General features: G+C 51.7%; 1 protein-coding gene and 1 long non-coding RNA gene across 3 annotated transcripts in view; one reads left to right on the top strand and one right to left on the bottom strand.

The window, feature by feature from the left end:
• The window catches only part of XYLT1 (xylosyltransferase 1), a 301,755-nt gene that overhangs the window by 119,751 nt on the left and 156,831 nt on the right, over window positions 1–25,173 (top strand). The gene's annotated exons all lie outside the window — the stretch shown is intronic.
• Window positions 80–15,267, bottom strand: LOC123277027 (uncharacterized). Of its 2 annotated transcripts, XR_011494282.1 has the most exons (5): window positions 14,348–15,267; window positions 11,391–11,473; window positions 9,917–10,200; window positions 1,811–9,235; window positions 80–1,395 (listed from the first exon to the last, which is right to left on the bottom strand). It is a non-coding gene; the product is annotated as an uncharacterized lncRNA (long non-coding RNA). The 2 variants fall into 2 exon arrangements; XR_011494281.1 differs by having other exon boundaries at window positions 1,811–10,200.

Here is a 25,173-nt window from a genome sequence, read left to right as displayed (position 1 = left end):
TCATTTCCTCTTTCCTCCCTTTTCTTCTTCTGCCTTCTTTTTCTTTCTCCCTTGACCTGTCTTTTTTCTCACTTTTCCCCCCTCTTATCTCTTGGCAGCAAGGGAGGGAGGGAGCTAGCCAACCACACAACCAAGCTTTTTGGAGTGAGTTGGGAACTGTGTCAACAGGATCTGAGCTAGGGTCTCAGTGTCTCTGTCTAAAGCAGACGTGCTTGTGTATCCAGCTATTGTGGCCTGTCTTCCTCTAACTCAAGAGGAAGGCTCTTTCTTACTTCATAGATGCTGGTTGCATGTTAGATCTGAAGTTGGCCAGCTCCGAATAACTTAGATATGTTTTAAACCTGTTATTTTTTTAATGTTAGCTCTATTTTGGCATTGTCACAATCCCTGCCATCTCTCCTTGGCGTAGAGTCAGGAGCTAGGGTAACTGGGCATTTCCAGGGACCTGTGCGATACCTGATCTTTTTTCCAGCAGAATCAAAAGCCCAGAGAAAACAGTGGGTTGGTGGTGACGTCCCGTGGCCGGTGATCAGGAGCGAGTGGCATCAGCTTCGGAGCGGTTTCTCAGACTCCATCAGCCTAACGTCCCCTGGGCCACATACACAAGTCCAGTGCTGCGAATGAAGCAAACAGCAATGACGACATAACTGGCTTTAGTTAAATAATTTGCTGTTTACGGCTTCTCTGTTATGAATCGGCTACAAGCCCTTTTAAGTGAAATTGGATAGACGACAAAGTGTTGGTTTCATGTGTTTTATTTGCAGTTTAATCAGCGTGATCCAGCTGCTGGAGTGGGGAGAGTTGAGCCGGGGTTTTAATTATCCCTCCTTTGCCCGAGTTAGGAATTCCCGATGGTGCCGTCTGCTCGAAGATGCCAAAAACCGCATTGTTCTTTAATTAGCTGTTGTAATTGTTTCAGTGTAATCTCCGTGATTAGCAACAGCATTAAATACAGCAGGAAGAAAAGGGCTGTCCTCTATGTGCTGCCCCAGTAAACAGAGCCTTTCTCCCTTCTGGAGAGGGATATCACAGAAAATCAATTAGAACCCAACCAGCATTGATTGGAAAATGATAAAGACCAGCTGCCAGGAAGAAGAGATGGCTCCGGGGAGTTGGTTTATGGCCCCCACTCGCCTCGCCTGGAGAGCTCTGCAGCCTTGACCTGTCACCCAGGTGTTTGGACAGGGCCCCACTGGATGGCTCTGGCCCTCACCAGGGACGGGGAAATGGCCTGGATTGACACCAGCTGTTGTCTTGGCTGCGGGTCCTCTGTTTCGTGCATTCAACCACAAGCTTTGACTGAGCGCTTCTTTTGTGCCAGGCATCATGCCAGGTGCCCAGGGATACAGTGCTCATCAAGGCAGGCGCAGTCCCTGTCCGCACAGAGTCTGGAGTCTAGAGGAGGAGACCGATATTAATCAAACGCTTGCACGAGCAATGAGTTCATTGTAAATTGTGAAAGCCTAGAAGGGCAGGTAGGAGAGAGTTTAACAAAGGTACTACATCTGGTCTGAGGGTCAGGGGGGGTGTCCCAGGAAAGTGAAATATAAGCTGAGATCTGACGGGTGAAGAAGAGTTAGCTGGACAAAGAGGCCCCAGGAAGCATCAGGTTGCAGCGTTCCCAGCTGCCAGCCAGTCTTACAGGAAGGGTGTGTGAGTCGGAGGGAGCAGCTTGTGCAAAGGTGCTGAGGCAGGGAGGAGTCTGGCCTACCTTTTCATCCTTCTCTTACAGGCAGTAGAGTGTTGGGGGGGAGTGTGCCACATTCTGGATCTAGGCTCCATGAGTTCAAATCCCATCTCCACTACTTACCAGCTGTGGGTAACTCTTCAAGTGCCTTTTCACCACTCTGCCTCAGTGTCCCGGGCTGCAAAATGGGGATGCTGATGCTGATGACAATAGTAGTATCTAGTTCACAGAGTCCTGTGGAGATTAAGTTTATACATGTAAGGCATTCAGAAGGTTGCCTGGCACAGGTGAGGCCCCGGAAGTGGGAGGTGGGGCAGCCTTGACTTTGGAGTCAAAGAAAATGGGCTGAAATCTAGATCTGCTGTGTGCAAGCTTCATGACCTTGGCCTACTTACCGAACCTTGTGAAGTGGGGACAATATCCACTAACCCCGAAGTGCCTGGTGGTTAAGGAAGATTTGTCAGACCTGCTGCAGCCTATTGGAGGCGCTCAGAGAACAGTAGCTCTTGTCACTATTCTAGAAACATCTGCCTGGCCCGTGGCTTGGGGCTGATGCTCAGTAATGGTAAGTTCCTTTTGCTTTTCCTTCTTTCTTCCTCTTGCCAGCAGGCCCGTTGTCCCCACACTCCCAGAAGGGAGAACTCTGTGGCAGGTTTCCCGGCCTCGCCACTGTTGCCCTTTGGGGCAGGGTAGTTCTCGCCCGCGGGGGCCGCCCTGTGCACTGTGGGGTGGTCAGCAGCATCTCTGGTCTCTATTCGCTGGATGCCAGTAGCACCTGCCCCCAGGTCAGGATCCAGAACGTCTCCAGCCATTGCCAGGTGACCCCTAGGGAGCGAAATTGCCCCCCGCTGAGAACCACCGCTCTAGAGAAAAGTCAGAGCAAGTAAGACTGGCTGGCAGCTGGGAACGCTGCAACCTGATGCTAGGATGCAGGCGGAGAAGTCTGGAGGGAGGGGGTCCTTCGAGGGGGAGGAGCTTACAGCCATTCTCAATTTCGGCTCCACGTTGGAAGCACCGAGGACGATTAAAGAACTAACACTCAAGCCCCACCAGAGACGCTGATGTCGTTGCTCTCGACGCCGCCCCGGCATCATGATCGTCGAAAGCCCCCAGGTGATTCTGATGGGCTGCCAGGGTTGGGAACAGCTGTCTCGTTGAACAGCTGTCAGACCTGTGTGACAGGTGAGGTAGGCACAGGGAGCCCTCATGTTTATGTGCCACGTGGTACTGTTAGCATTAACCCCATTTGAACAGTAAGGAAACTCAGGCACAGAGTGGTTAAGAAACTTTTCCAAGATCACACAGCTAAAAGAGGTGGAACCAGGAATGCGACTCAGGTCAGGTGGTCAAGAGCCCAGGCCCCATTGCCTTAGGGGGCGGGAGGAAGAAGTGGACGTGGGCATTGGGAGTGGTGTGTTCGAGGCTCTGCAGAGTGGGTTGGAGCAAGGTCTTAGGGCGTGCAGGTTGGAGGAGAGGCCAAGCCTTCCTCCGTTCTCTCATTGAATCTTTATTGAGCTCCTGCTGTGCTGGGTTCTGGAAAAACACTGCAGACCACAACAGGCGTGGGCCCTTTCCTCAGGAGCCTTACAGTCTCGCCGTCTGTGGAAGACACAGACAGGAGTCCAGTAAACAGCACTTAATTTATACCTGCACGTTGGTGGCAACAGGAAAATTAATAAGGAGCTGCTATCAAATCCAGCGGAGTGGGCTGTTTCATACAGGGTGGCCGGGAGAGGCTGAGAGATGGATGAGAAGCAGCCAGTGGCTGAAGGAAGGAAGAAAGACTGTTCCAGGCAGGGGGAACAGCACCTGCAAACTCCCCGTGACTCAGCATGCTTGGAGCGATGGAAGACCTGACGTCCCACAGGCAGGGCATGAGGACGTAAAGTTTGAGGAAGGAAGAGGCCGGGTGGCACAAGCCGTTGTCCCATTCGATGGCCGACGAAACTAAGGCCCAGAATCGGGGTGGAAGCGTATCCTTCCCCCAGGGTCCCGCCGCTCGTGTGAGAGCCTGAATTCAGATCCAGGCTGTGTGGCTTTGACGTGGAATGTTCCAGCATGGCCCCCATTTCATCCTCTGCTCATTGATCGGCCTCTGTGTTCGGATGTGGGGTCTGGAAAATACAATTAAGACAGGGCTCCTCCTGTCAAGCTTCTGAGATCGAAGAGGTAGAGAGAACTCAGGGGAGGCGCCCACTGACCTTGAACGTAGTAGGCATTTCATAGACCTTTCCCGGCTGCTTCTCAGCTGCCTGTGAAGTGCTGGCTCTGTAACAGATATTTTTCATTCCAATGATGCGTCATTGGGAGGAAGCTCTTTACAATAGATGTGTCATCATTATCCCCATTTTACATACGTGAAAACCGAGGCCTGGAAAGTGGGAGCTCCCCAGCAAGGGTGTAAGCAGACCCCCTGACAACAGCCGACTCTTTCTTCCGCTGCGCCTTTCTGCTTTGCCTCTGCGTTGTCCAGAGCGCCTGGAAGTTCATCACACACATTCGTAGAATCGTTAACGAGTTCACGGGGCCGGGTTCCCAGTGCAGCGCGCCGGGGGTCTGCATCATTGGCACCTGCACGGCACGACGTCGCGTTTTGTGGAGGCGCCAACCTGATCCTAGCGTGCAGGGAGCAGACCTGCGGCCAGATGTGAGAACCAAGCCGGGCCCCCACCCTGCCCTTGCTGGAGGAGCCAAGTGGTTTATAGGACAAAATAAAGTCTCAGCCTTGTGGGGAAATCTCCCCCTCCCCACAAACGCCGGGGGCTGGTGTTGTCCTTGGAAGTCAAGCCGACTCAGCAGGGTGTCCTGTGCTCGGGCAGTGTAGCCAAGTGGTTAGGAACCCAGGCTTTAGAGTAAGATCAACTAAACCCAGGGGCCAGCTCCCGGGTCCCCTTGCCTTCCTTCCTCGAGTATTGATTCAGGCTCTGCTATGTGCCAGCATCGCTCCAGGCGTCAGCTATACTAGGAATCCAAGCTCCCTGACTTCATGGAGCCCAGCGAGATGAAACAGACTATAAACACCTCAGCACAGACGTGAGTGAGAAAACTTCAAGGACATGGAAAGGAGCTATGAAAAAGATTAAACTGAGTGATGAGATGGGTAATGGCTGGTGTGGGGTAGGTGATATTTGAGCCCAGCTTTTAGCTTTGAATGATGAGAATAAGCCAGACAGATGGAATTCAAGGATGTAGGGAAGAGTACTCCATACAGAGGAGTGGCATGTGCAAATGTCCTGAGGCAGGAATGAGCTTGGCCTGCTGGTTGAAACTGGGGATGAGTGAGGAGAGGAGAGAGGAGTTTATAGAGGTGGGCAGGCGCTGGATCCCATAAGGCCTCACAGGCCACAATCTGGAGCTTGGATTTCATTCTAATTACAAAAGAACACGTGAGATTAATGAGATCCTGCATGTAAATATCCTCTCAGCGCCTGGCACGTGCGCTGGGTTCCATAAATATCAGCTGTTGATGTCGCTATTTACTTACGGTTACTTTTTCTTTGGGCATGCCTTCCCCAGGCCCCTGGGGTAGCAGTCATGGATCTCAAAGGTTGCCTTTCCCCTCTCCGTCATAAAGGACGCAAGGAGAAGTTCTAGTTCAAAGAACCGTGAAGAGATGGCACGAGGCAAACACCCAGAAATGGCATCGCTCGCAGTTCCTCCTTGTCAATGAAGAGAGCCCCATTAAGCCCGCTTGGGGTTTAAAAGTCAGTTTTTTCAGATCCCACATGGTGCAGACAATTGGGTTCACCCCAAATCCTTCCACTATCCAAGGCAGCCAAATGGGGGTAGACCAGGGCCTCAGAAGAAGGGACCCCGACTCAGAAATCTGCACAGAGTAGGGAGGCAGGGTGGCTGGTCCCCCACGCTCCTGCCCCCAGCTGTCATTTGAAACTCTGTAAATACCCGCTGCCAATAACCTCTGGCCCCGGGCCCAGATGACACGTGTAAATATCTTCTCCATGTGCTATCCAAAGGCTCAGTCAATAAGCTTAATTTCCTGTGGATTCCACTGTTTGATTGCTGCAGCCTAGAAAACTGATCAGATCAAAGCTGTGTGCCTTGGGGAGGGTAGTTGTGTTGCAAGCGGTGGAACATGGTGGCAGTAAGGCCAGCCAGCCTGCCTGGTGGCATCTTGCCTGATCCCTCTTTGCTCTCACACTCTGCTGGGGCCTGGCCCAGGGACGGCCGCAATTTCCTAACCGTCTTCTGGCATCTTCTGGGAACTTTGCGGATTGTCATCACACTCTCGTTGGCCCCGTGTTGAGGCACAAAGATCGTGATTTAGTCCAATGGTGAGAATCTTGCAGAGTAAAATCAGGGCAAGATCTTCTGGTTTGAGTCCAGAGCAAGTGGATGGAAGGTCAGGGGCCCTGGCCTTGGAGTCAGACCTGGGATCCACCTGTAGGTTGCCTGATGTCTCTACGCTTCCATTTCCTAACCTAGGAATCATTCTGTGTCTACCTCATCGAGGTCACTTGTTCGCCCATTTGTTAAGCACCTGTTATGTGTCTGGTTCTGGGCTACAGTGCTGGAGGAAAGGCAATGGAAGACATACCCTTGTCTTGATGGAGGAAAGAAGCAGAAGAGTCTGGAATTGAGGGAGGTCCTGCATGTGATTGGGGCTTGAGAAAGGGCTCCCGGGGGGCTGACATTTAAGCCGAGATGCAAAGGATGGGGGGGGGTGGAGCACAGGATGTGCAGATGCCCAAGGTGACAAATGCACAGAACAAGAAACGGACAGAGATCGAGGTGGCTGGAGGGAGGGAGAGAGGCGTGAGTTTGGGTTGAGCGGAGACCCAGGAAGCAGACTGGCTGTCATCCAAAGGGCTTGCACCATCTCTTGGCTGGCGTTTTCCCGTAGCCTCCACATCTGCCTCCCTCCTTCTCTCTTTGCCACCCAGCAGGCTATTCTCAGCGCAGCTGCCAGAGCTGTTCTTTAAATCATGAGTCAGATGAGGCCATGCCTCTGCACAAAGCCGACAGGTGGCTCCTCATGCCATTTGGAGTAAAGCCAAAGGCCCAACTTTAGCCCAGCTGCCACTCACCTCTGGACCTCATTACGTACTGCTTCCCCCTCACTCATACCTGCCGGTCACATCACACCAGGACCCAGCCTTTCTCCTTTCTGTGACTAAGTTTCCAGGTGTCCTGTTATGAATTCTATAATACAAGGCATCCCTTTTTGCTTTGGCCACCAGGAAGCTCAGAGCCTCATCTAATGTCAATTGGAATCATTCTCTTTGCTTCAGTGTTTAAAGTTTCCCCTCCCCCACCGTGGTTATTGATTTTCTATCTCTAGCGTAGTGGTTTTTCTGGTTTCTGTGTTTTCCCTTGCAGGCCTTCCTTTTAGGGAATGGGAGGGTATAAATTGTAGTTTGGTTTCACATGCTGCTCTCAGCTAATTATGCGTCCATTCCCCCTCCTAGTATGAGTTCTTTTGGAGCACAGATCTGTCAGTGTCATTCAAGGTGAAGCCATTGATGGGGGTGAGAGGGGAGCTTCTGGTGCTCTGAGGGGAAATTGTAATGCATACTCTGGGATCTAGAATCTGGGGGTTTTTACCAGGCACTAAAAATGACTTTGACCCAGCCACGTGCAGCTGGGATGGACTGACTGTGCCCTTGTCCTCCTCCTCTGTGGCACCCAGTGGGGCTAGTGTGCGGTGATGGATGAGCCTGGAGGCTCCCGGCGTTAGAGCCCCATTGAGCTCCTGGCCAGAGTGGGGAGCCGTGTGGACAGTTCATCCCCCGAGGAGGGCCTGTTGCTTCAGAGCTTTCTCCAGAATCTCCAGACCCAAAGATTTCAGAGTTGTTGAAATGATTCCTGGACCCAAGGGTTGACTTTCGAAATCAAAACTGGTCGCTAGGGGGTTCTCCAGGCTGGTTTGACCTGCAGAATGTTTTAAAACTGTTGGGTTTGAATGTTCTTGAGGCTGGACAAGCCCTGTCCAGTGCCCCCGACCCTCCCAGAGCGGATTGGCTGATAATTGATGACCATGACCCATTGATGCGACCTTTGATGATCAACCCATGGATGTCCGAGGCTGCGTTTGGAATCTCTGGGCAGAAGTGAAAGATCCCCCTTACTTCTGCCCCCGCGATCCCACTCTCTCCCATACAGAGCAGGGAGGGTGACAGTTTGGGGGGGGATCCTTTGAGCCTGACCCTCACTTTCCAGTTGAGGAAACTGAGGCTCGGAGAGGTTAAGAGCTGAGGTTATTTATCAGTCCCCGAAGACTCTTGTTTCTACATCCAGGCAAAATGGCTCCCAGCGCCGGAGTGGATTTTTTTAAATGTTAATTTTTCGTGGTTTGAACTTTTTTTTCCCCCTCATGAAAGGACACCTTTTTTGCCTAACTACACAGGCAGCATTATAGCAACATGAACGGAAGGCCACGTGGAAGAAGGAAAGAATTCACCCACGGCCCCACCGCTCTGGCCACAAGTCAAGCAGTGTGCTTGGGTCCGAGCGTCCCTGTCCACATGCCTAGATTGCCTGGACATATTTGTAAGCACAGGGAGCAGTCCCTTCTAAGGAGCCCAACAGGCCATAAAAGTTAGCAGCAAAATGAGGGCCCTGTCTGGTAGGTCGCTGGCCACTAAGGCGGTGTGGCTGGAGGCCCTGTTCATGAGGGGGCCCTTGTCTGGTGCTGTAAGGCCTCTCTGTGTGTCCTCTCTCCTGACTCCCGTCCACCCCACCCCAGCCCCTGCGGCCAGGGGCCGAGAGTTGGCCGAGAGGAAGGCCGAACAGCTCACTGGCTTCCTGCTTCCTGGCCCACAAGCAGCCTCTGTGGGTTGCCAGGCGCCAGGACAGAGGCTGGGACGTGAAACAGCAGATTCTCGTTTGGTCCTGATGTTGGCAGACAGCCCGGGACAGCCCTGCAAACATCACCAGACCAGGTACCTGGGTGGACCCGGTGGACAGGCGCACCTTGGAGCTGGGAGCCAGGCTGCCTGGGAGCCAACAGCACAGGGCATCTGTGGCCAGCGCTCTCTCCCCAGCTTCTCTGCTCGGCCCCTGCCCATGGGGCTTTTTCCAGAGAACCCGGTCCTTCAGGTTGGGCCTGGAGCCTCCATTTGGCATCCGGCAGTCCTTTTCAGATGTGGATGTTCCCAGAAACATCCCTGATCCACAAGAGTTTGCATAAATACCAGAACTTGCCAGAGAAGCAAAAGTGAGTAATGACTTTGAGCCACAAGACTGAAGAGTGGCTTTGAGCCAGACTTCTGGAGTTCAGTGTCTGCTCCCAGCCCGCCTCATGCAAGTCCTTGATGCTCCCTGCGCTTCTGTTTCCTCATCTGCAAAATGGGTTCATAATAGGGTTGTCGTGAGGACTCAGCAGTGACACACACACACACACGAGTGCATAGAAAACGTGAAACCGGTTAAGGTCTGTGCTCTGGTTTCATAGTCTTGTACCGATGTTAAGGGCCTGGCTTTCATATGGCACCGCAGTTACATAAGATGTCACCATTGGCGGAAGCTGGGCGAAGGAACACGGAACTCTCTGTGCTGTCTTAGCAACTTCCTGTGAGTCTGTAATTATTTCTTTGAAAAAGTTGAAAAAGAAAGAAAGAAAGAAATGTTAATGTATGTAAGGCCTTAAAACAGGGCGTGATGTGTGGTAAGCATTCCATGAGAGTTGGCTGTGACGATGATGACCAGGAGGAGGGGGGTTTGAGGACGTGTATTCCAGCCTTTGCGGTGCTGTGCCACGAGACAACTTGCAGGTTAAGAGGAAGCAGAGCTTTTGTGGCCTCCTGGTTCCCTCCCCTCCCTTCTCCCCCCGTCTCCCTCCGCCCTAGCCCAAGCTCCGGGCACAGCCGACGAGTGACACCCCTGAACCCCTTGCTCCATGCAGCTTAGTTTTGCTCATGCGGTGCACTCTAAGATGCTCCCCTAACCCTTGTCACCTGGCAAGCTCCCCTTTATCCTTCCAGCTCACACATTCCCTCTTCTAGAACGTCTTCGTGGGCCCCTCTGAGCTCTGCCGGGACCCCCATGAGGCTGTCGCTCGGTGGTTCTCAAAGCGTGATCTGGGACCAGCAACGTCAGCACGAAGAACGGGAGAGAAATGCCAATTCTCCTGCCACACCCCAGCCCTCCTGACTCAGCACCTAGGGGTGCGGTGCGGTGGGGTGGGGACCAGTGAGCTGCAGTTTTCCCAGCCCTTCCAGGTGGTTCTGATGAGCCTGCTCTGGCCCAGCACCTCCCCCACTGACAGATCACCTGGGATTTTGTTCACATGCAGCTTCTGATTCAGCAGTTGTGGGGGGTGGGGCCCGGGAGTCTGCATTTCCAGCAAGCCCCCTGGTGCTGCTGCTGCTGCTGCTGCTGGCTTCCTCAGGGCCAGGGTCCACATCTCCCTGCCCTGCCAGAGGAGTGGAACTTGGCGATTTGTTGTTACTGCTGAACTGATGCGTGGGTTTGCAGAGGCTGATTATCCCGGACCGGAGAGCGGGTCTTCTCTCGGCGGAGGGGGAGGGCAGGGAGGCCCCGGCTTCTAGCTGGTGCTGGGAAAAGGAAGCTTGTAAGGGGGAGGGGAAGAGGCAGGCCACCTATTCCACCCCGCCCCTGGGCAGGCCAGATGCCACGCTCTTCCCTGTTGCCTTGTTTACCCTAATGGTGTCTGGGAATGGAGCCATGGGACGTGACCCCTGAAAGGGACACTTTTTAAACTTGGCACAAGCCTGTTTCTTCCTCCTCCCCACCAGTGCATTTATTTATTCCCCAAACGTTTACTGAACTGAGTAGGAACGAAGACACATTCGTGGGCAGAACCGACGTGGGCCCTGCCCTCGGGCAGCGTCATCTTGTGGTGGGGACAGGTGTCAGTCACTGAGCCAGGCTGTGATGAGCTCAGTGTCCTGAGGCTGTTTAGCTGTGGGATTTGGCAGGGGAGGGTCAGCAGACTTCCCCTGGGAAAATGACATTTAAGCTGAAACGAAGAAGTGGAGTGTGGGTAAGGCTGATTTTAGGAAGAGGAAGTGGCATGTGCAAAGGTCCTGATCGGAGTGAGAACCTGGTAATAGCTGGAGAGAATGCTAAGAAGCAAGAGAAAGAGGGGGAGGGGGGAAGCCGGGGGTGGGCAGGAGCTGGGCCTTGCATGGTGCAGAGCGAATTCCATCTTTATCCTAAGAAAAATAGGAAGAAATAGAAGGACTTTAAGCGAAGGAGTAGTATCTGAGTTGCCTTCTCTAAGGGTCACTGTGGCTGCTGGGTGGAGACGGGGAGAACGGGGGGCAGGGTAAATACAGGGGCACCTCTATACAGGAAGCTGCCGCTCTTGTCTAGGTGCAGGTGATGGTGGAGCCGGACAGGAGTGGATGAAAGACTTGGAGAAGGATGGGAGCCGGGGTGTGAGGAAGAGGAGGATGTTAAGGAAGTGTCCGGTAATTCAGCTCAGTTGTAGCTCCTTCCTTAAGGCAGTCCTAGAAGTTTCCATCTGATTCCATCTTTATAGGGGTGATGTGCTCCTGCACCAGCCTCCAAGCCCAGCTGCCTTTGAACTCACGTGACCTCTCTTTCCTGCCACCTCCATTCCCAGTGGCTCCTCCACCTGTGCCCCTGTGACCTCTGCATTTTACTGCCTCCCTGTGTAGCTCCCTCAGTATCCACCAAAGGGTATGTTCAGACGCTGGAGAGAGGCATGAATTTCTCCACGTCTAAGCTCAAGTCACAAACACACAGCTGAACTCCATACCTCTTCGTCTTCTTGACTGCAGTGGGTCATCCACAAAGGAGGAACATTAAACCACTGGGGACAAGAAGCACTTCCAAAGACTCCTGTGAAGGAAGAGGAATAAGAGGCAGGTGGAGGGGTGTGCATGTTTCCTGCTACAGCCACATGCAATCTTCAGGGCTGTGAACATAGGTTCTCAGAACAGTAGCTCTCTTAACAAGGCAGAGCACAAACAGGACATTCTAGCAGCAGCTGGGAACCGAGCTGTTGTCTGCCTGTGGACAGCCTCTGTTCTGCTCATCCATCATGACTAAGAGCCGGCTGAAGGAGCCGAGGCAAGCCAGGGTGGCAGGTCAGCCTTGTCGCCTCACTCCTTCGGCCCTGCCTTCTTCCAACAGGTATTTGCTGAGTGAGGGCCCGCTGGGTGTCAGACACTTTGAGACAAGTCGTTCTCAACCAGAGGCAGTTGTGTCCCCAGGGGATATTTGGCAGTATCCAGAGACATTTTTGGTTGTCGCAACTGGGATGCAGAGGGTCTAGTGGGTAGAGGCCAGGGATGCTGCTAAACATCCTGCAGCGCACAGGACAGCCCCCCAGCAAAGAGCCCTCTGGTCCCAATATCAGTGATGCTGAAGTTGAACAGCTCCTGTTCTGGACCCTTGCATTTCTCTGAACCTCCTTCTTTCCTCCTCTCCTTTGGGCAGATATCTCCTGACCTCTCTTTGCATGCTAGGCTCTGAGCGAGACATTTGCTTTTCCACGAACTTCATTTCTTCTTGTCACCCATGTTTGCCTTCATCCACCACTGTTTCCTCAGTATCAGCTATGGCGCCAGGCGCTGTGCCAGAGCCTAGTGCCACGGACTCTGCCCCCTAGGGCGCAGGAAGGCCCCTGGGCATGGAAGCAGCCCAAGCCCCGATCCAATCCCTCCTTTTATTCAGGGCAAAGTTACAAATGGGCCAGAGTCATTGGAAAGATTTTCCACCTCACTGTGTGGAGAAGCCCTTAGGAAAGATGCATGCATGGACCCCCTTGTACCAGGACATTACGGACCTTGGAAAGGCAGGAAATATCTCTTGGCTTTCTTCCTGCCACAAAAACTGCCTTTCAGGTCAAATTTCCTCTGTGCCCAAGCACATTTGATTCAAATCTATTCCACTGCCAAATGTAAATAAAATAGAGATGACTCCTGTAATGAAAAAGAGAAATACCCTGGTCTGGTAGTTTGGACTTCCAGAAAATAGGGCATTCAAACTTCAGGCTCAAATAACTAACGGATTCCCAGGCCCCAGGCGCTGGCCCACTTATTCCAGGCAGCACAAGCAAGCAACTGCCAGAACATGCACTGCCGAAGAGACCAGATGCTCACATTCAAGGCTCAGCTCTGACTCACTCCAGCTGCGTGACTTTGGGCAAGTCACTTTGCCTCTCTGGGCCTCAAAACCTTCCTCTGTAAAATGAGGAAGAAAGTCAGCATGTAGGGCAAAAATCTGGTGTCTGAAAAAGTCTGAATTTTGGTTGTCTGTTGTATAGTCTCTCTCTCTCTCCGGTTCTCTCACTTTTTCTCATACTCTCACTCTTTTTCCCTCCCCCAACCACCTACCTTTGAATTCTCTTCATTTGGATACACCTGTGGTGGATCCCCACCTGTCTTAGCCTGCTGGGCCTGCTGTGAAAGACCATAGACCGGGTGGCTAAAAACAAAAGGGATTGATTTCTCAGAGGTCTGAAGTCTGAGGTCAGGGTGCCAGCGGCAGACTGCCAACTTCTTGTTGCATCCTCACAAGGTAAAAAGAAGGCAAGGGAGCTCTCTGGGGTCCCCTTTGTAAGGGCACTAATCCCATTCTTGAGGGCCCCACCCTCACGACCTAATCCCCACGGCCCCGCCTCCTGATTCTACCACATGGGGTGGGGTAGGATTTTAACGTGAATTTTGGGGGGGAAACAGACGTTCGGTCTATAACACCGCCGCCTAATCTCATCCTGGAGGATGCGCTTGGTAAGTTACTGGGAAATTGATCCCCACGCGCCAAGGGAGGGTCAAGAACTTCCAGCTGCTGGTACTCAAAGGCTCTCGGGGTGACTTTCTAGTTGCTGTTCCATGTCAGGTGCACTTCACTCCATGTGTGTAGGGGAAGTGAGGAAGCGCACAGTTGTCCTCAGCTGGAGAGGGCACCCCATCTCCCAGGGCGAGCCTTTCCCCCGAGGCCAGAGGAGTGAGGGGTGAGTCCCAGCTGGGTTAGAAGCAGTGAGTAAACCGCTCCCCCCCGCCACCCTGGGCTCCCTGTGGCTGCCGGAGCGTCTGCTGGAAGGGGGGTCGGCACACAGGAGTGGCTGTTCCCCACATGTGTGGGCCCCGAGACCTGGCTCTTTTCATCTGGAAAGAAAAGTTCTCCGGAAGCCAGAGTCTGGGGCTTGTGGGGTCTTACAGTTATGAATGCTTAGTGGAGAAACACTTCATCTGTTCAGCGCTGTTAAGAAAGAAGGTATTCTGTATTATAAGTAAAGGTTCCAGAAAACTAAAGCTGACCTCTGTCAGTGCCACACACACACACACACAACATTTAACGTGTCTTCGTGGAAGATGTGTCACCTCTTTTTTACCCTATAAAACAGGGGCTGAAGACCAAAATGCAAAATGTTCTCGACGGCACCATCATTGTCCTTGGCTGTGATGCTGTGCTGTGATTCTGTGATACCTGATGGAGATGTGAAGGTGTGATGGAGCCATTTGCCCTTATGCTCACTGGCCCTTACGATTCTGTTCTCCACTCCCTTCCCGTCTGCATCATCCTCAGTGAGTTTCTTCTAAAAAGCCTTGCTTATCTCTCTTCCCCTCCCCTCTCCGGCCTCCCTCTCCTCTCCTCTTTCTCATACACACACAGACATTCTAGTCTGCTATCCACTCGAATCCAGAAGAACGTTTTCGTGGAAATCAGAGAAGGTCGTTAGATTAGGAACGGTAGATTTATACTCACGATGGATGCATGAACTTGAACCCAAGTCTGAGAATGACTTGCCTCCCGTTCTAGAGCGTCAAGACCAGGGTCATCCTGACGTAGGGACCTGGGACGAGCTTCCAGTCAGCTCCTCCCTGAGCCTGGGTCCCCTCTTCTGTAAAACGGAGAATATTCGGGGTCACTGTGAGTTGTCAGTGGAACGAAGTCTGGCTGCTGGGGTCCTGTCTTCCTTGCCACCCAGAGGCTGTCGCTGTTTCTTTTCTGGGTCTGTGGCTTTGTTCTTGGTGAGTTTGCTGAGAATCCTGGTGGAGGAATGTCACAGCCGCGACCTCATCACCCCCGTACTCTTTTCTGTCTGTACAGCGTGTCTGTAAAGTTGGGGGATATATACAAATAGACTTATTTCCCACGTACGCTAGGAGAACATTCTGTGAAAACAAACACCTTCTCTTTCAGCTTTACTCGCCAAGTGCAAAGAAGGAACTGAGACTGGCTTAACTGGTCCTGGAACTTTGATTACATCCCATTTGGTTCCCAGGACTTTTTGAAAAAAAATCTTACCTGTGGATTTCCTAGGTTGTTGACAGGTGATGCTTTTGGCCAAAGGCTTACAGCAGGTTTCGGGCCAAGAAAACACGTCAGCAATTTCAGAGGAGCTGAGCTTGAGGAATAAGCTGAAATAAAACGTGACCGTCACCTCACCTGAGTCCCAAGTCCAGAAGCCGGTGCCATTATTCCACACCACACCTTTGGTGGACAAATAGGGCATTTCCGTAATCTGAGGATAGCAGAGCGTGAGTAACGGCGTTGGTGGGGAGAGGGGGAGAAAAACACGCTGCCAGAGATACGCATCTTTGCACCTGGGCTGGTGCCTGTCCTTCCCTCTGCCTGGAGCCTGTGCTCCCAAATTCCGGCACGCTCACCCTGTCCCCTGCTGCCCTCGGGTCCTTGCTCAACGGTCGTCTCCTGGGGAGGCCATCCGACCACCACTTTTAAAATTTCGGACTGCCACCATTCTCTCTCCCTCCCTTCTGATTTATTTTTCTTCATAGCTGTTATTACCACCTGACAGGCTATATACAACTACTGTTGGCCTCCCCATTCCAATGCAGGTTCCAAGCGAGCATCATTTATGCCTTATCAACTATAGATATACACACACATATCCACACATCCATATATTTATTGTTCACAAGTTGTTACATAGACCTGAGTGCCTGCCACATAATTGGTGCTCAACAAATATGAATTAACAAATCATATGTGTACATTGATTATCAGGGTAAGCCTCACTTTCAGAAATGTTGAAAGCGTGAACAAAAATATATTCATCTCAAAATCAAGAGAAATGGTAAAGTGCCAGGATGGCATCGATCAGCTAATAATTCCGAGAATCAGCGTGAGGTGGCTGAATGTGTTTTCAAGACGTGTTGGGCTGAAATTATTCCTCTTCTGACTCCAGCCGTCGTCATATCAGTAATAACGAGAATCAAAGAAGATCGCGGGTGCGGGTGTTCTAGGCTCATTTCTGAGGGCTTCCCGTGCGTCCTCTCATTTCACCCTCACGATGGCACGCTTATCCTGTCGGTTTAATAGATGAGAAAACTGGGGTCTCGAGAGGGTATCAGAATTTCTTTTTTGTTGATTTGGAAAATTTTTCATATACTCACAAATAAAAGTCAGGGTTGGCAAATTTTCTGTAACGGGCCTGGCAGTAAATAATTGAGGCTTTGTGGGGCATATCGTCTCTGTCACAGCTACTCACTTCTGCCGGTGTGGCGATAAAGCAGTTGTAGATAATATGTAAATGAACGAGCATGGCCGGGTTCCAATGAAACTGTACAAAAAGAGGCTGGCAGGCCAGATGTGGCCCATCAGGTGCCATTTGCTGACCCCTGAACTGAATAGAATCTTCCTGAGGGCAAGGACCATGTCATTTTCTTTGTTCATCATTGTATCCTGCTCAGGAAGCACGGTGCTTTGCACATGGCAGGTCTTGAATGAATGAATGAATGAATGAATGAAGAAACCCAAGGAATCAGTTGGTGACCTGCCTGTTGAGACCACCATGACTAAAGCTGCCGTTCTCCCTCCTTCCTCTCCTTCTCACCCATTCCAGGCCAAAGGGCCAGCCCCCACCTGCCAGCCTCACTTGAAAGTCCCTGGGGAACTGGGTGATGAGGCCCAATGGGTTCTTCTGCCAGTGGTGGCTTTTTCTAGAACTTCTTGGAGTTCCGTGTGTTTGTTTATTGATTCATCTCTTGACACCTCTCCCTATCCTAGAAAGGGTGGAGGCAGTTTACAAAACAAAATAAGGTCACGTACATTAAACTGAGGCCAAAGGAAGGCTACGTGACGGTGGGACCATAACTTGGAGTCAGGATTGACATAAAGCACGGGCCACGAAGACCTTGCTGGAGGGCACCTGAGAGCTGGCTTGGAGCTTTCTGGCAGCCAGTGGGGAAAGCAGTGTGCTCCCTTCTACCACGCGGTGTCCAGACGACTGACACAGACCATTGCTCATGGCAGATGGGGCTATGCTTAGTGCTCGGGGCAGGTGGAAATTTCTCCAGAGGGCCTGCCAAGAAGACACTGTGAGGGCAGTGGAACAGCTCTAGACTTCCTCCCAGTGGATGTGACAGGAGTTCCCGGCTGTTTGCTACAACGGTCCGTGGGCTAGACTCGCCATCGTGTACTGATGCTCTAATGGTGAGGACCCATCTGGACATCTGCGTTGACCTGTCATGACTTGGAGTGGACTCAGGGCAGCTGCGTGAACAACTGGGCCCTGTGGTCTTCAGATGTCATTAGAGCATAAAGGGGAAGCGCTCAGTCAGGGAGACCAGGCGAAAATTCAGGCTCTGCTTCTGCCCTTTGGCCTAGTCCCATTTTCTTTGGACCCCAGCTCCTCATTGAGAACTGCGGGTTGACATCAGCATTAACCCCCCCCCCCCCGGCGTTTTGGTGAGGCCCAGATAACGAGACAGCACTGTGGCCTCGACAGCCATCGTTTTGTTTAAGGCTCTGAGCACATTGGCAAGGTAAATGTCATCCCCATCTGCCTCCTGCTGCGGAATACTTTAGATCAGTGTTTCTCGACCTTTTTTTCATTATCACCCTCCTAAGAAGAAAGCTTTAATTTAATTTCAATTCTCCCTGGTGAGAGAAATTAAATACTAAGGGATAAGATTTATCGGGTAGGGTTTAGCTTTGGAAGGCCACAAATGATTGTAATATCTTAAGATTTTTTTACCACCACATCTTCTGAACTAATTTTTGCCCCCCTGGGGGGAAAACATCACCCCCGTTGAGAATGCATACTTTAGATATATTAACTCTTCTTAGTGATCCATTTGATGGATGAAGAAACTGAGGCCCAGAGAGGTACAGCGAGATGCCCAAAGTCACAGAGCTAGTGAGAGAGAATTGGAATTCAGTTTCGAGAGTCCTGGCTCTAGACTGTGCTTCCAGCCACTCCTTGTAGCTCATGGCAACAAACTGCGCCCTCTGTAATGTGTCTTGTTTTTTTCACTTATGTATATATCTTGTCGATTCTTCAGTTTCATCCATATAGGATTGCCTTGTTCTTTTTAATTGCTGCATTGTTTTCCATCTGTATCAGCATAGCGTAAGTTATTTCACCAGGCCACAGTTAGTGAAGGCTGGGTTATTTCCAGTCTTTGGCAATTAAAATCTCTGCTGTCACAGGCCTGCATCCACAGGTGTCATTTACTTAAGTGCCAGCAGGCTTGAAGGTTAAATTCCTAGAAACGGAATCACCACACACTTGCTAAAAGATAGCATTTTGTTGGGAGCATGGAAACATCTCCCCAGAGCTGAAATTCTTAACGAAGCCGTTCCAGGTCGATTTGCACCACTTTCTTAACAACCAAGGTACTGTTTTGACGCCCAGATTCCATGGGACCCGCTCATTGACTTAGACGAGGCTCCCCACTCCTGCGCCTTCCAGGCACTTGGTTACCAAATTCCCCTTTTGTCATCCGGTATTTCCCTACGAGGTTTTGCACCGTTTGCTTTTGAAGTTCAATTCTCATCTCGTTAAAAGAAAGCCCGGGCAGCCAGCTTTCGTTCCTGCGGCCTGGGTGCACGCTTAGGGCTCAGATACAGCAACCTCATGGCATCTCCCGAGTCTTGACACCCACCAGGTTGGGAGGAAGGAGAATCCTTCCCATATCGCTGGTCTTTCTGAAATTTCTCCAAGAGCAGGATCTCATTCTGCAGACTCTCCTTGGCCTTCATGCGTAAGGGATAAGCTTTTAGCAGTCCGGGAAATCCAGCGTGAGTGGCCGTGGTTCAGTATCCGCAGGGGGCAAATTAAAATCGCTTCTCCTCGACTTTGCTGGCAAATTCTCGGTGGCTGAGTCCAGGCTAAATTGTGACCTCAGCTGGAAAAGCTGGAGGCAGAAGAGGGCCTGGGAACCCAGGAAGGGTGCCGTCAGCCCCTCTCTGCAGCGTGCTGCCTGTAATTAAAGACTGCTGCACCATTAAAATCATCTGAGTCATTAAACCCAATGGTGTTTGGCAGTGGTTGGTTCTGTAAGATCCTTGAAGAGCAGGTTGACGGGATGGAGAGGCCTGAACGGTATTTTGTGCAAATAGAACCCACCAGCCTACTTTGTCTGGTGATGAAGTCAGCTGTGGCTTACGGCTGCCCCCACGCCCATTCTGGAAGGTCAGATTTGCCGATTAAACATGGCGGCTAGGTTGATAATTGCGTGTTGCTGGATTTCATCGTGGTGATGGGGTTAACCATGCTTTCCCACTCTCCCTGGAGCACAGTAGGTGCACAGAAATGGATTTAATGCATTTAGACATCCATTCAACAGATGTCTACCCGATCCCTGTCACGTACTAGGTAGGGTTTATGGATACATGGGGGATATAACAAAGTAGCTTGCATTCTAGTTGGAGGATAAGCCAATATATAACATCCCAGATATGATAAGCAGCATGGGAAGGAACATAGTGAGAGGGGTAAAGAATGCCTGTGGGTGGGCAAAGGAGCTTTTGGAGGAGATGTCTTCTAAGCAGTTGCCTGGGGAGTAAACCATGAGGATATCTGGGAGGAGGATATCTGGGCATAGAGAACAGCCAGTGCAAAGGCCCTGAGGTAGGTGGCAGCATTTACTCATTTACTTTGGGTCTCTATAGAGCACCACAGGAGGTCAGAGCTGAAGGACCTTCAGTCGAGCCCCTTCCCTGTCAGATGAAGACCGAGGCCAGAGAGGGGAAACTGACTGTCCCAAGGTCACACGGCTGCTGGTAGAACAATTTTTCAGGACCCCCTTCTCCCATCCTCACACTTCACAGAGACTTTGAGGGGCCTCAAAGCAGCAGAGAAGTTCAGAGTGCTGTGTGTGCGGTGGTGTTACTAATACAACTTGGGGAAAAGGGGTTCCACTCTCTGGCCCAAGCAATTGGTTTAATCCTTGTCAGTCGCCACGTTCTCCTATGAAAACGGGATACCCAACACCTCACTGGCTTGTTGGGAGAATTCAATAAGCTAATAAGTCTAGACATTTTTGCACTGTGTCTGGCGCAGCAGAATCAGTAAATAGGACTTCTGCTCTCTTCCCTGTTCCTCCCTTTCCCCCCCAAAATGATTTCCAGGGGGAATCCCTGAGGGTTTGCATTTGATTCCATTTTACAGATACAGAAACTGAGACTCAAAAAGGTTAGACCCTTTAACACAGCCAGGAAGTGAAGGGGCCAGGATTGGAGCCCTGACGGTTTGACGCCAGCCTGGAGGTCATTCCTGTGCCCTCCCCATCTTGAAGCTCCCTCTGGATTCTTCATGCTTTGATTAGCTTGAGCCGTGAGCCGACAGGGGAAGGCCAGATCCTTGACGACTCCTCCTTCTCGTCTTTGGTGTGAGCCGAAGGGTCGGCCTGGCCCTGGAGAAACGCAGCCCCAGTGGCCCTGGGCTCTGGGCCCCAGCTGACCTCATCCCCAGCCATCCCTGCTGGCCTTCTGTCAGATCCACCTCGCGGTTTCTTTTCAGAGCCTCTGAGATGTCTTGCACGACGACTTCCTCGTCCCATGGGGCTGTGGCTAATTAGCCTTTGATTATTCACAAACCCAGAGGCAGGAGGGGGAGACCAGGTCCTCCTTGCTCTAATCCCCCACGTGAAACTCGGGCAAGGCCGTGGGCTTCTGGAAGTCGCTGGGCCAGGATTTGGAAATCGGAGGTGAAAACAGTCGAGAAATCACCAGCAAAGCCCATGCCCTCGAGTCTTCGCGTGGGGAGAAATGGACGCTGAGCTTGTCTCTTGGGGGCCCCTGTCACACCCCCGGGTCCCAATAAACATGTTTGTCGTTGTCGATTTTGGGTTTTCCCTTGGGCACATCCTCCGCCACCTCCCTGTTACCACAGCCCGCTTTCTAAGAAGTGACTTCGGTTGTCACCAGGCCAGGAGACAGTTGGCTCCCTTTTAGGCTGCACATAAAGTGGGACATTTCAAAACCAGGAGTTCCGCCGTGCGCTTCTGGCAGGAAGAGAAATCTCTTTTCTTTCTCCCTGGCTCTATTGATGGGAGAAAGGACTCGAAAGAGGATGAAACGCCTCCGCATTTACGATCTGTGGCATTATTGTTGCAGGCTCAGAGTGCTGCATTCATTCAACAAACAGTCTCAACTCACTCAGCGCAAATTCCAGAGTCTTTACAATGGTCTAGATCTGTACTTGTTGACATTGGGGCCAAATGAATCTTTGTTAGGGAGAAGGGGGGCCGTCTTGTGTATTGTAACATGTTTAGCAGTATCCCTGGCCTCTACCCACCAGGTACCAGTACCCTGCACCCCCAGTTGTGACAAGCAAAATAGTTTCCAGATATTTGAGATGTTCCATGAGGGGTAACATTGCCCCCATTAAGAACCGTGGTTCTTGGGGCCGGCTCCATGGCGTAGTGATTGGGTTTGGTGCAGTCTGCTTTGGTGGCCCGGGTTCACAGGTTCGGATCCCAGGTGTGGACCTACACCACTTGACAGCCGTGCTGTGGCGGTGACCCACATACAAAATAGGGGAAGATTGGCGTGGATGTTAGCTCAGGGCAAATCTTCCTCAGCAAAAAAAAACCCACAAACAAACACAAAACCCCACAGTTCTAGAAGGCTTTATACAATCGAGCCCCCCATTTCTCACCCTGACTTAGTTTCCTGCTTTGTTTCTAGTCACATTGGCCTCCTTGTGGGTCCTCACTGACAAGGTGAGCCACGCTGGGCACACTGTCACCCAGGGCCTTTGCACTGCAGTTCCCTCTGCCTGAAATGTTTTTCCCCTAGATATCCACTCACTGCTTCAAGTCTCACTTGAATCCCACCCTCTCCATCACAGCCTACCTTGACCAGCATTCTGCTGCCCGCTCTCTTCCACCCTACTATGTGCATTAGTTGTGCATGGTGGTATTCTTATAGCTCATCTGTCTCCCTGTGCTGGAATTAGAGTTCCATGAGGCCAGGAGTTTTGTCTGCCTTGTTCACAGGTGCCCTCCAGGCCCTTGGATCACATTTCTTTCATGACACATTTATCCAGTGCCTGCTGTATACACGCACCAGGCATTGTCTGGACACAGGAATATAATGGTGAGGGGGGAGATCACTTCCTGCCCTGAAGGAGCTCAAAACTCTCAGAATTCAGATTCCACTTGCCCAGAGCTGGAGGAGAAGTTTTGCCCCTGGTGCGGAGGGGAAAACGGGCATGGAGATTCCTGGGCAGGCAGAGATGAGACAGGGCCCTCCCCTGGGAGCTGGCTGCAGGGCTGGGTTTGGGGAGAAGGGTGTTTCTCCCGCCAGGGCCAGCCCTGCTCGGCACCTCACGTGATGGGGGCCCCTCCTGGCCTCCCCGGAGCTCAGAGCTCATCCCCTGGAAGCCCTTGCCTGCAGCCTCCCGCTGGCCCCATTGATATTCAGGCCACCCTGCGCTCTGAATAAACAGCGCCCTGCCATCCTGCCTGACGCAGCAGCTTTTGCCTGAGGCAGGAGAGCGTCGGAAGGGCGATAAAAATAGTGTTTAGTTACCCACACTCTGCTTATTCTGTACTTTCGAGCAGCAACACGTCTTCTGATGTGTCGGGCGGCCAGCAAGGCCATCCTTCCTCCTTCGTGTGGGGCAGCCTTGAGACGGCCTCCGAGGTGCCCCATCCTCAGACAGGCGTCTTCAGCTGTCAGTGACCCCCGCCAAGTTGGGCCTGGCCCAGGCAACCAGTTTTTCCAGAACCCTCCCCTTCTGTCCCCCGTCTTAGTCAGAGGCCTCTAAAGAGCGGGGACAGAAGCAAATGCTGAGGCTGTGCTGCTGTGCAGGAGAGGAACCCCTGTCGGGGGAGCAGCCGCTGATCCTGTAGTTGCTCCTCCTGCAAGTGTGAGCTTGCTTTGGGGATTCCTAATGACACTGGAACACGTGATCCCTTTTAATCTTCTCCACCAGGTGGTAGCTATCTTTGCCCCATTTTACAGACGAGGACAATGAGGCACAGAGAGATCAAGTAACTAGCTCAAGATCACACAGCGCATGAGCAGTAAGAGATGGAGAGGGGATCCAAACCCGTTCCTCTCCAAGCCCATGCTGGGAGCATGGTCCCATCCTGCCCTCTGCCCTTGCGGGAATTTGAGTGCTGTTCCCCGGATATCTCCAGGGGTCCTCACCTGCACCTGCTCCGGGCTGGCCTTTCTGAATTACAAACAGTGGTCGCTAATGCTGACTCTAAGAGGGAGATTCTTTTCTCATTTAAAATCTTTAAGCAAGAACCCTCAAGCCTCTGGCTTGGGAGCAAATACATAGCTTTACACCTCTAAAGTGTCACGTTATTTAATTGGTACAACTCTCCGAAGGGAACTACAGTGGCTTTGCTAAGTGGTGGTGGCATTAGGGAGATGCCCAGAATGAAAGATTAAATACCAGGTGTTTGGGTGTTAACGGGAGGTTTCCAGTGCTGTCCGATGGTGTTCACCTGAGGGATGCCGGATACCCCATCCTGCCCATCGCCCCTCTCCCCTCCTGGTTTCCTGAGATCTCTGGACATCAGCTAGAGTAACAAACAGGAATCCGCTGCCCTGTGTCCTCGTGCAGAGTTCTGGTAAAAGGCTGCTCTGGGACTGAGTTGCTGAAGTACGTTCTCCGTTCTTCTTTGCTTGCAGCTGCAGATCTGAATTTCGGCCCTGGCATGCTCCCATGTCTTCAGGGAGCCTGACTGAGTTTACATTTCCATTGCACGGAGCCAGCGGTGCAGCCCATGCCGGGGTCTGGTCCCTGCCCATTGGTCATGTGGGCCACTCAGTGCTTGGGGCTGCGAGCAATTGGATGGGCTTCTCATCCTTTGCCGGCGGGACTGGGTAGGGCGTGGAAAGAATTGGGGAGGGGGTGTCCTTCCTCTGCTGGGCCTCACTTGGGACAGAAGAGGGTTTCAGGAAAACTGTGCGTGGCCCAGTGGAGATGCTGTCAACCCAAACGTGCGTTTTCTCATTCACTTCCCCTTTAAAGTCAGAGTTTTCTCTGCTTCGTTTCCAATTGCTATTCTGGTGGCACAGCCTCCTACTAAAGTGGTTTTAAACTTCTTCTTCATCACCCGTCTGTTCAGGTGATGCTCCGTAAATAAACACTTGACTAGACAAGGGAGGTGGGGGTGCAGACCAGCCAGCTCATCTGATTTCAGAAGCTTTTCAGCAGAGGCTTGCAGCAGATCGTTTCAGCTCAGCTCAACGGATACGGAGACTGACTAATACGTGGGAAACAGAATACAGTCAGAGCTGATGACCCTGAAAAATGCAGGGTGACAGTTTTTTTTCGTAAAATGAGGAATCCCATCTGTGACACAGAACCAAATAACTAATTGTGTTTCTCTCTTTGCATTGCCTGCTAGGCAGCGCAGAGATACCTCTCACAAGGGCCCAGGACCTATGGTAATTTTCTGGATGTTTGTCATGCTTCTGGTGGCAAATTAAATTTCCTTTAGGGTTCTTTTCTCTTGATTCCCTTCTCTGCTTCCTGCTACCTCCTGTGTGTTTTCTCTGTTTAAGTTTTGGTCGGTGGAACTGTGTTTTGCTTAAGGCTTCTTGTAACACAGAAAAGCAGGGGTAAATAGTTATTGAGATAAAGATACAGTTTGCAGCTGTATCTGGTTTTGTGTACGTCTTTTACTTAAGCATCTTTCACCTCGAATCCCTTTTCGGCTTACTCCAAATGTGAGGCACTCAGCGGCACATTTTGGTTTTCAAAGCTTTGGGAAATCAAAGGGCTCACAGGATTCCTGGCCTTTGAGTGGGTAAGGGCTGGGCAAAATCAAGATGGCGCACTCGACCCCAGGCAAACCCACACCCCTCTGTCGGCTCCGGGCTGGAAGCCCAGGACCTGTGATCTGTTCTTAACTGTGCCGTTAATGGACTGGTGGCTATGGGCAGGACTTTCCCGTCCCCTGGGACTCAGTTTCCACATCTGCATAATGGGAAATAATTACCCCCGCCTGCTGACCTCCTGGGTCTCATATCTTACATGCTGCTCATCACATGAAAGTCCTTTTAAAACAAGACAATTGTCAGGCGGCCTGAGGATGATCGGGATTTGGCAGCGGATCCAGGGGTGTTGATCGACACCAGGACATTGTCACCACCTGTACCTGGTCACCCGCACAAGTAGGATCAGTCACGAAGTCAGTCACTTTGTCTTGATTAAGAGAAGCCTCTGAAATCAGACGAGCTGGCTGTGAATCTCGGCTGCGACATTCCCTCGCTGCGAACCTTGGGCCTCAGCCTCGGTTTCTTCATCTGGATCATGGAGATAATTTTGCTAGAAGTGATTGACATGGCCTCCGCAGAGAGCAAACTCAGTCTTT

This window comes from Equus asinus, chromosome 14 (assembly GCF_041296235.1).
Source record: "Equus asinus isolate D_3611 breed Donkey chromosome 14, EquAss-T2T_v2, whole genome shotgun sequence".
Lineage (NCBI taxonomy): Eukaryota > Metazoa > Chordata > Mammalia > Perissodactyla > Equidae > Equus > Equus asinus.
The sequence above is the reverse complement of the archived record's forward strand: the minus strand, read 5'-3'. Positions and strand labels throughout refer to the sequence as shown.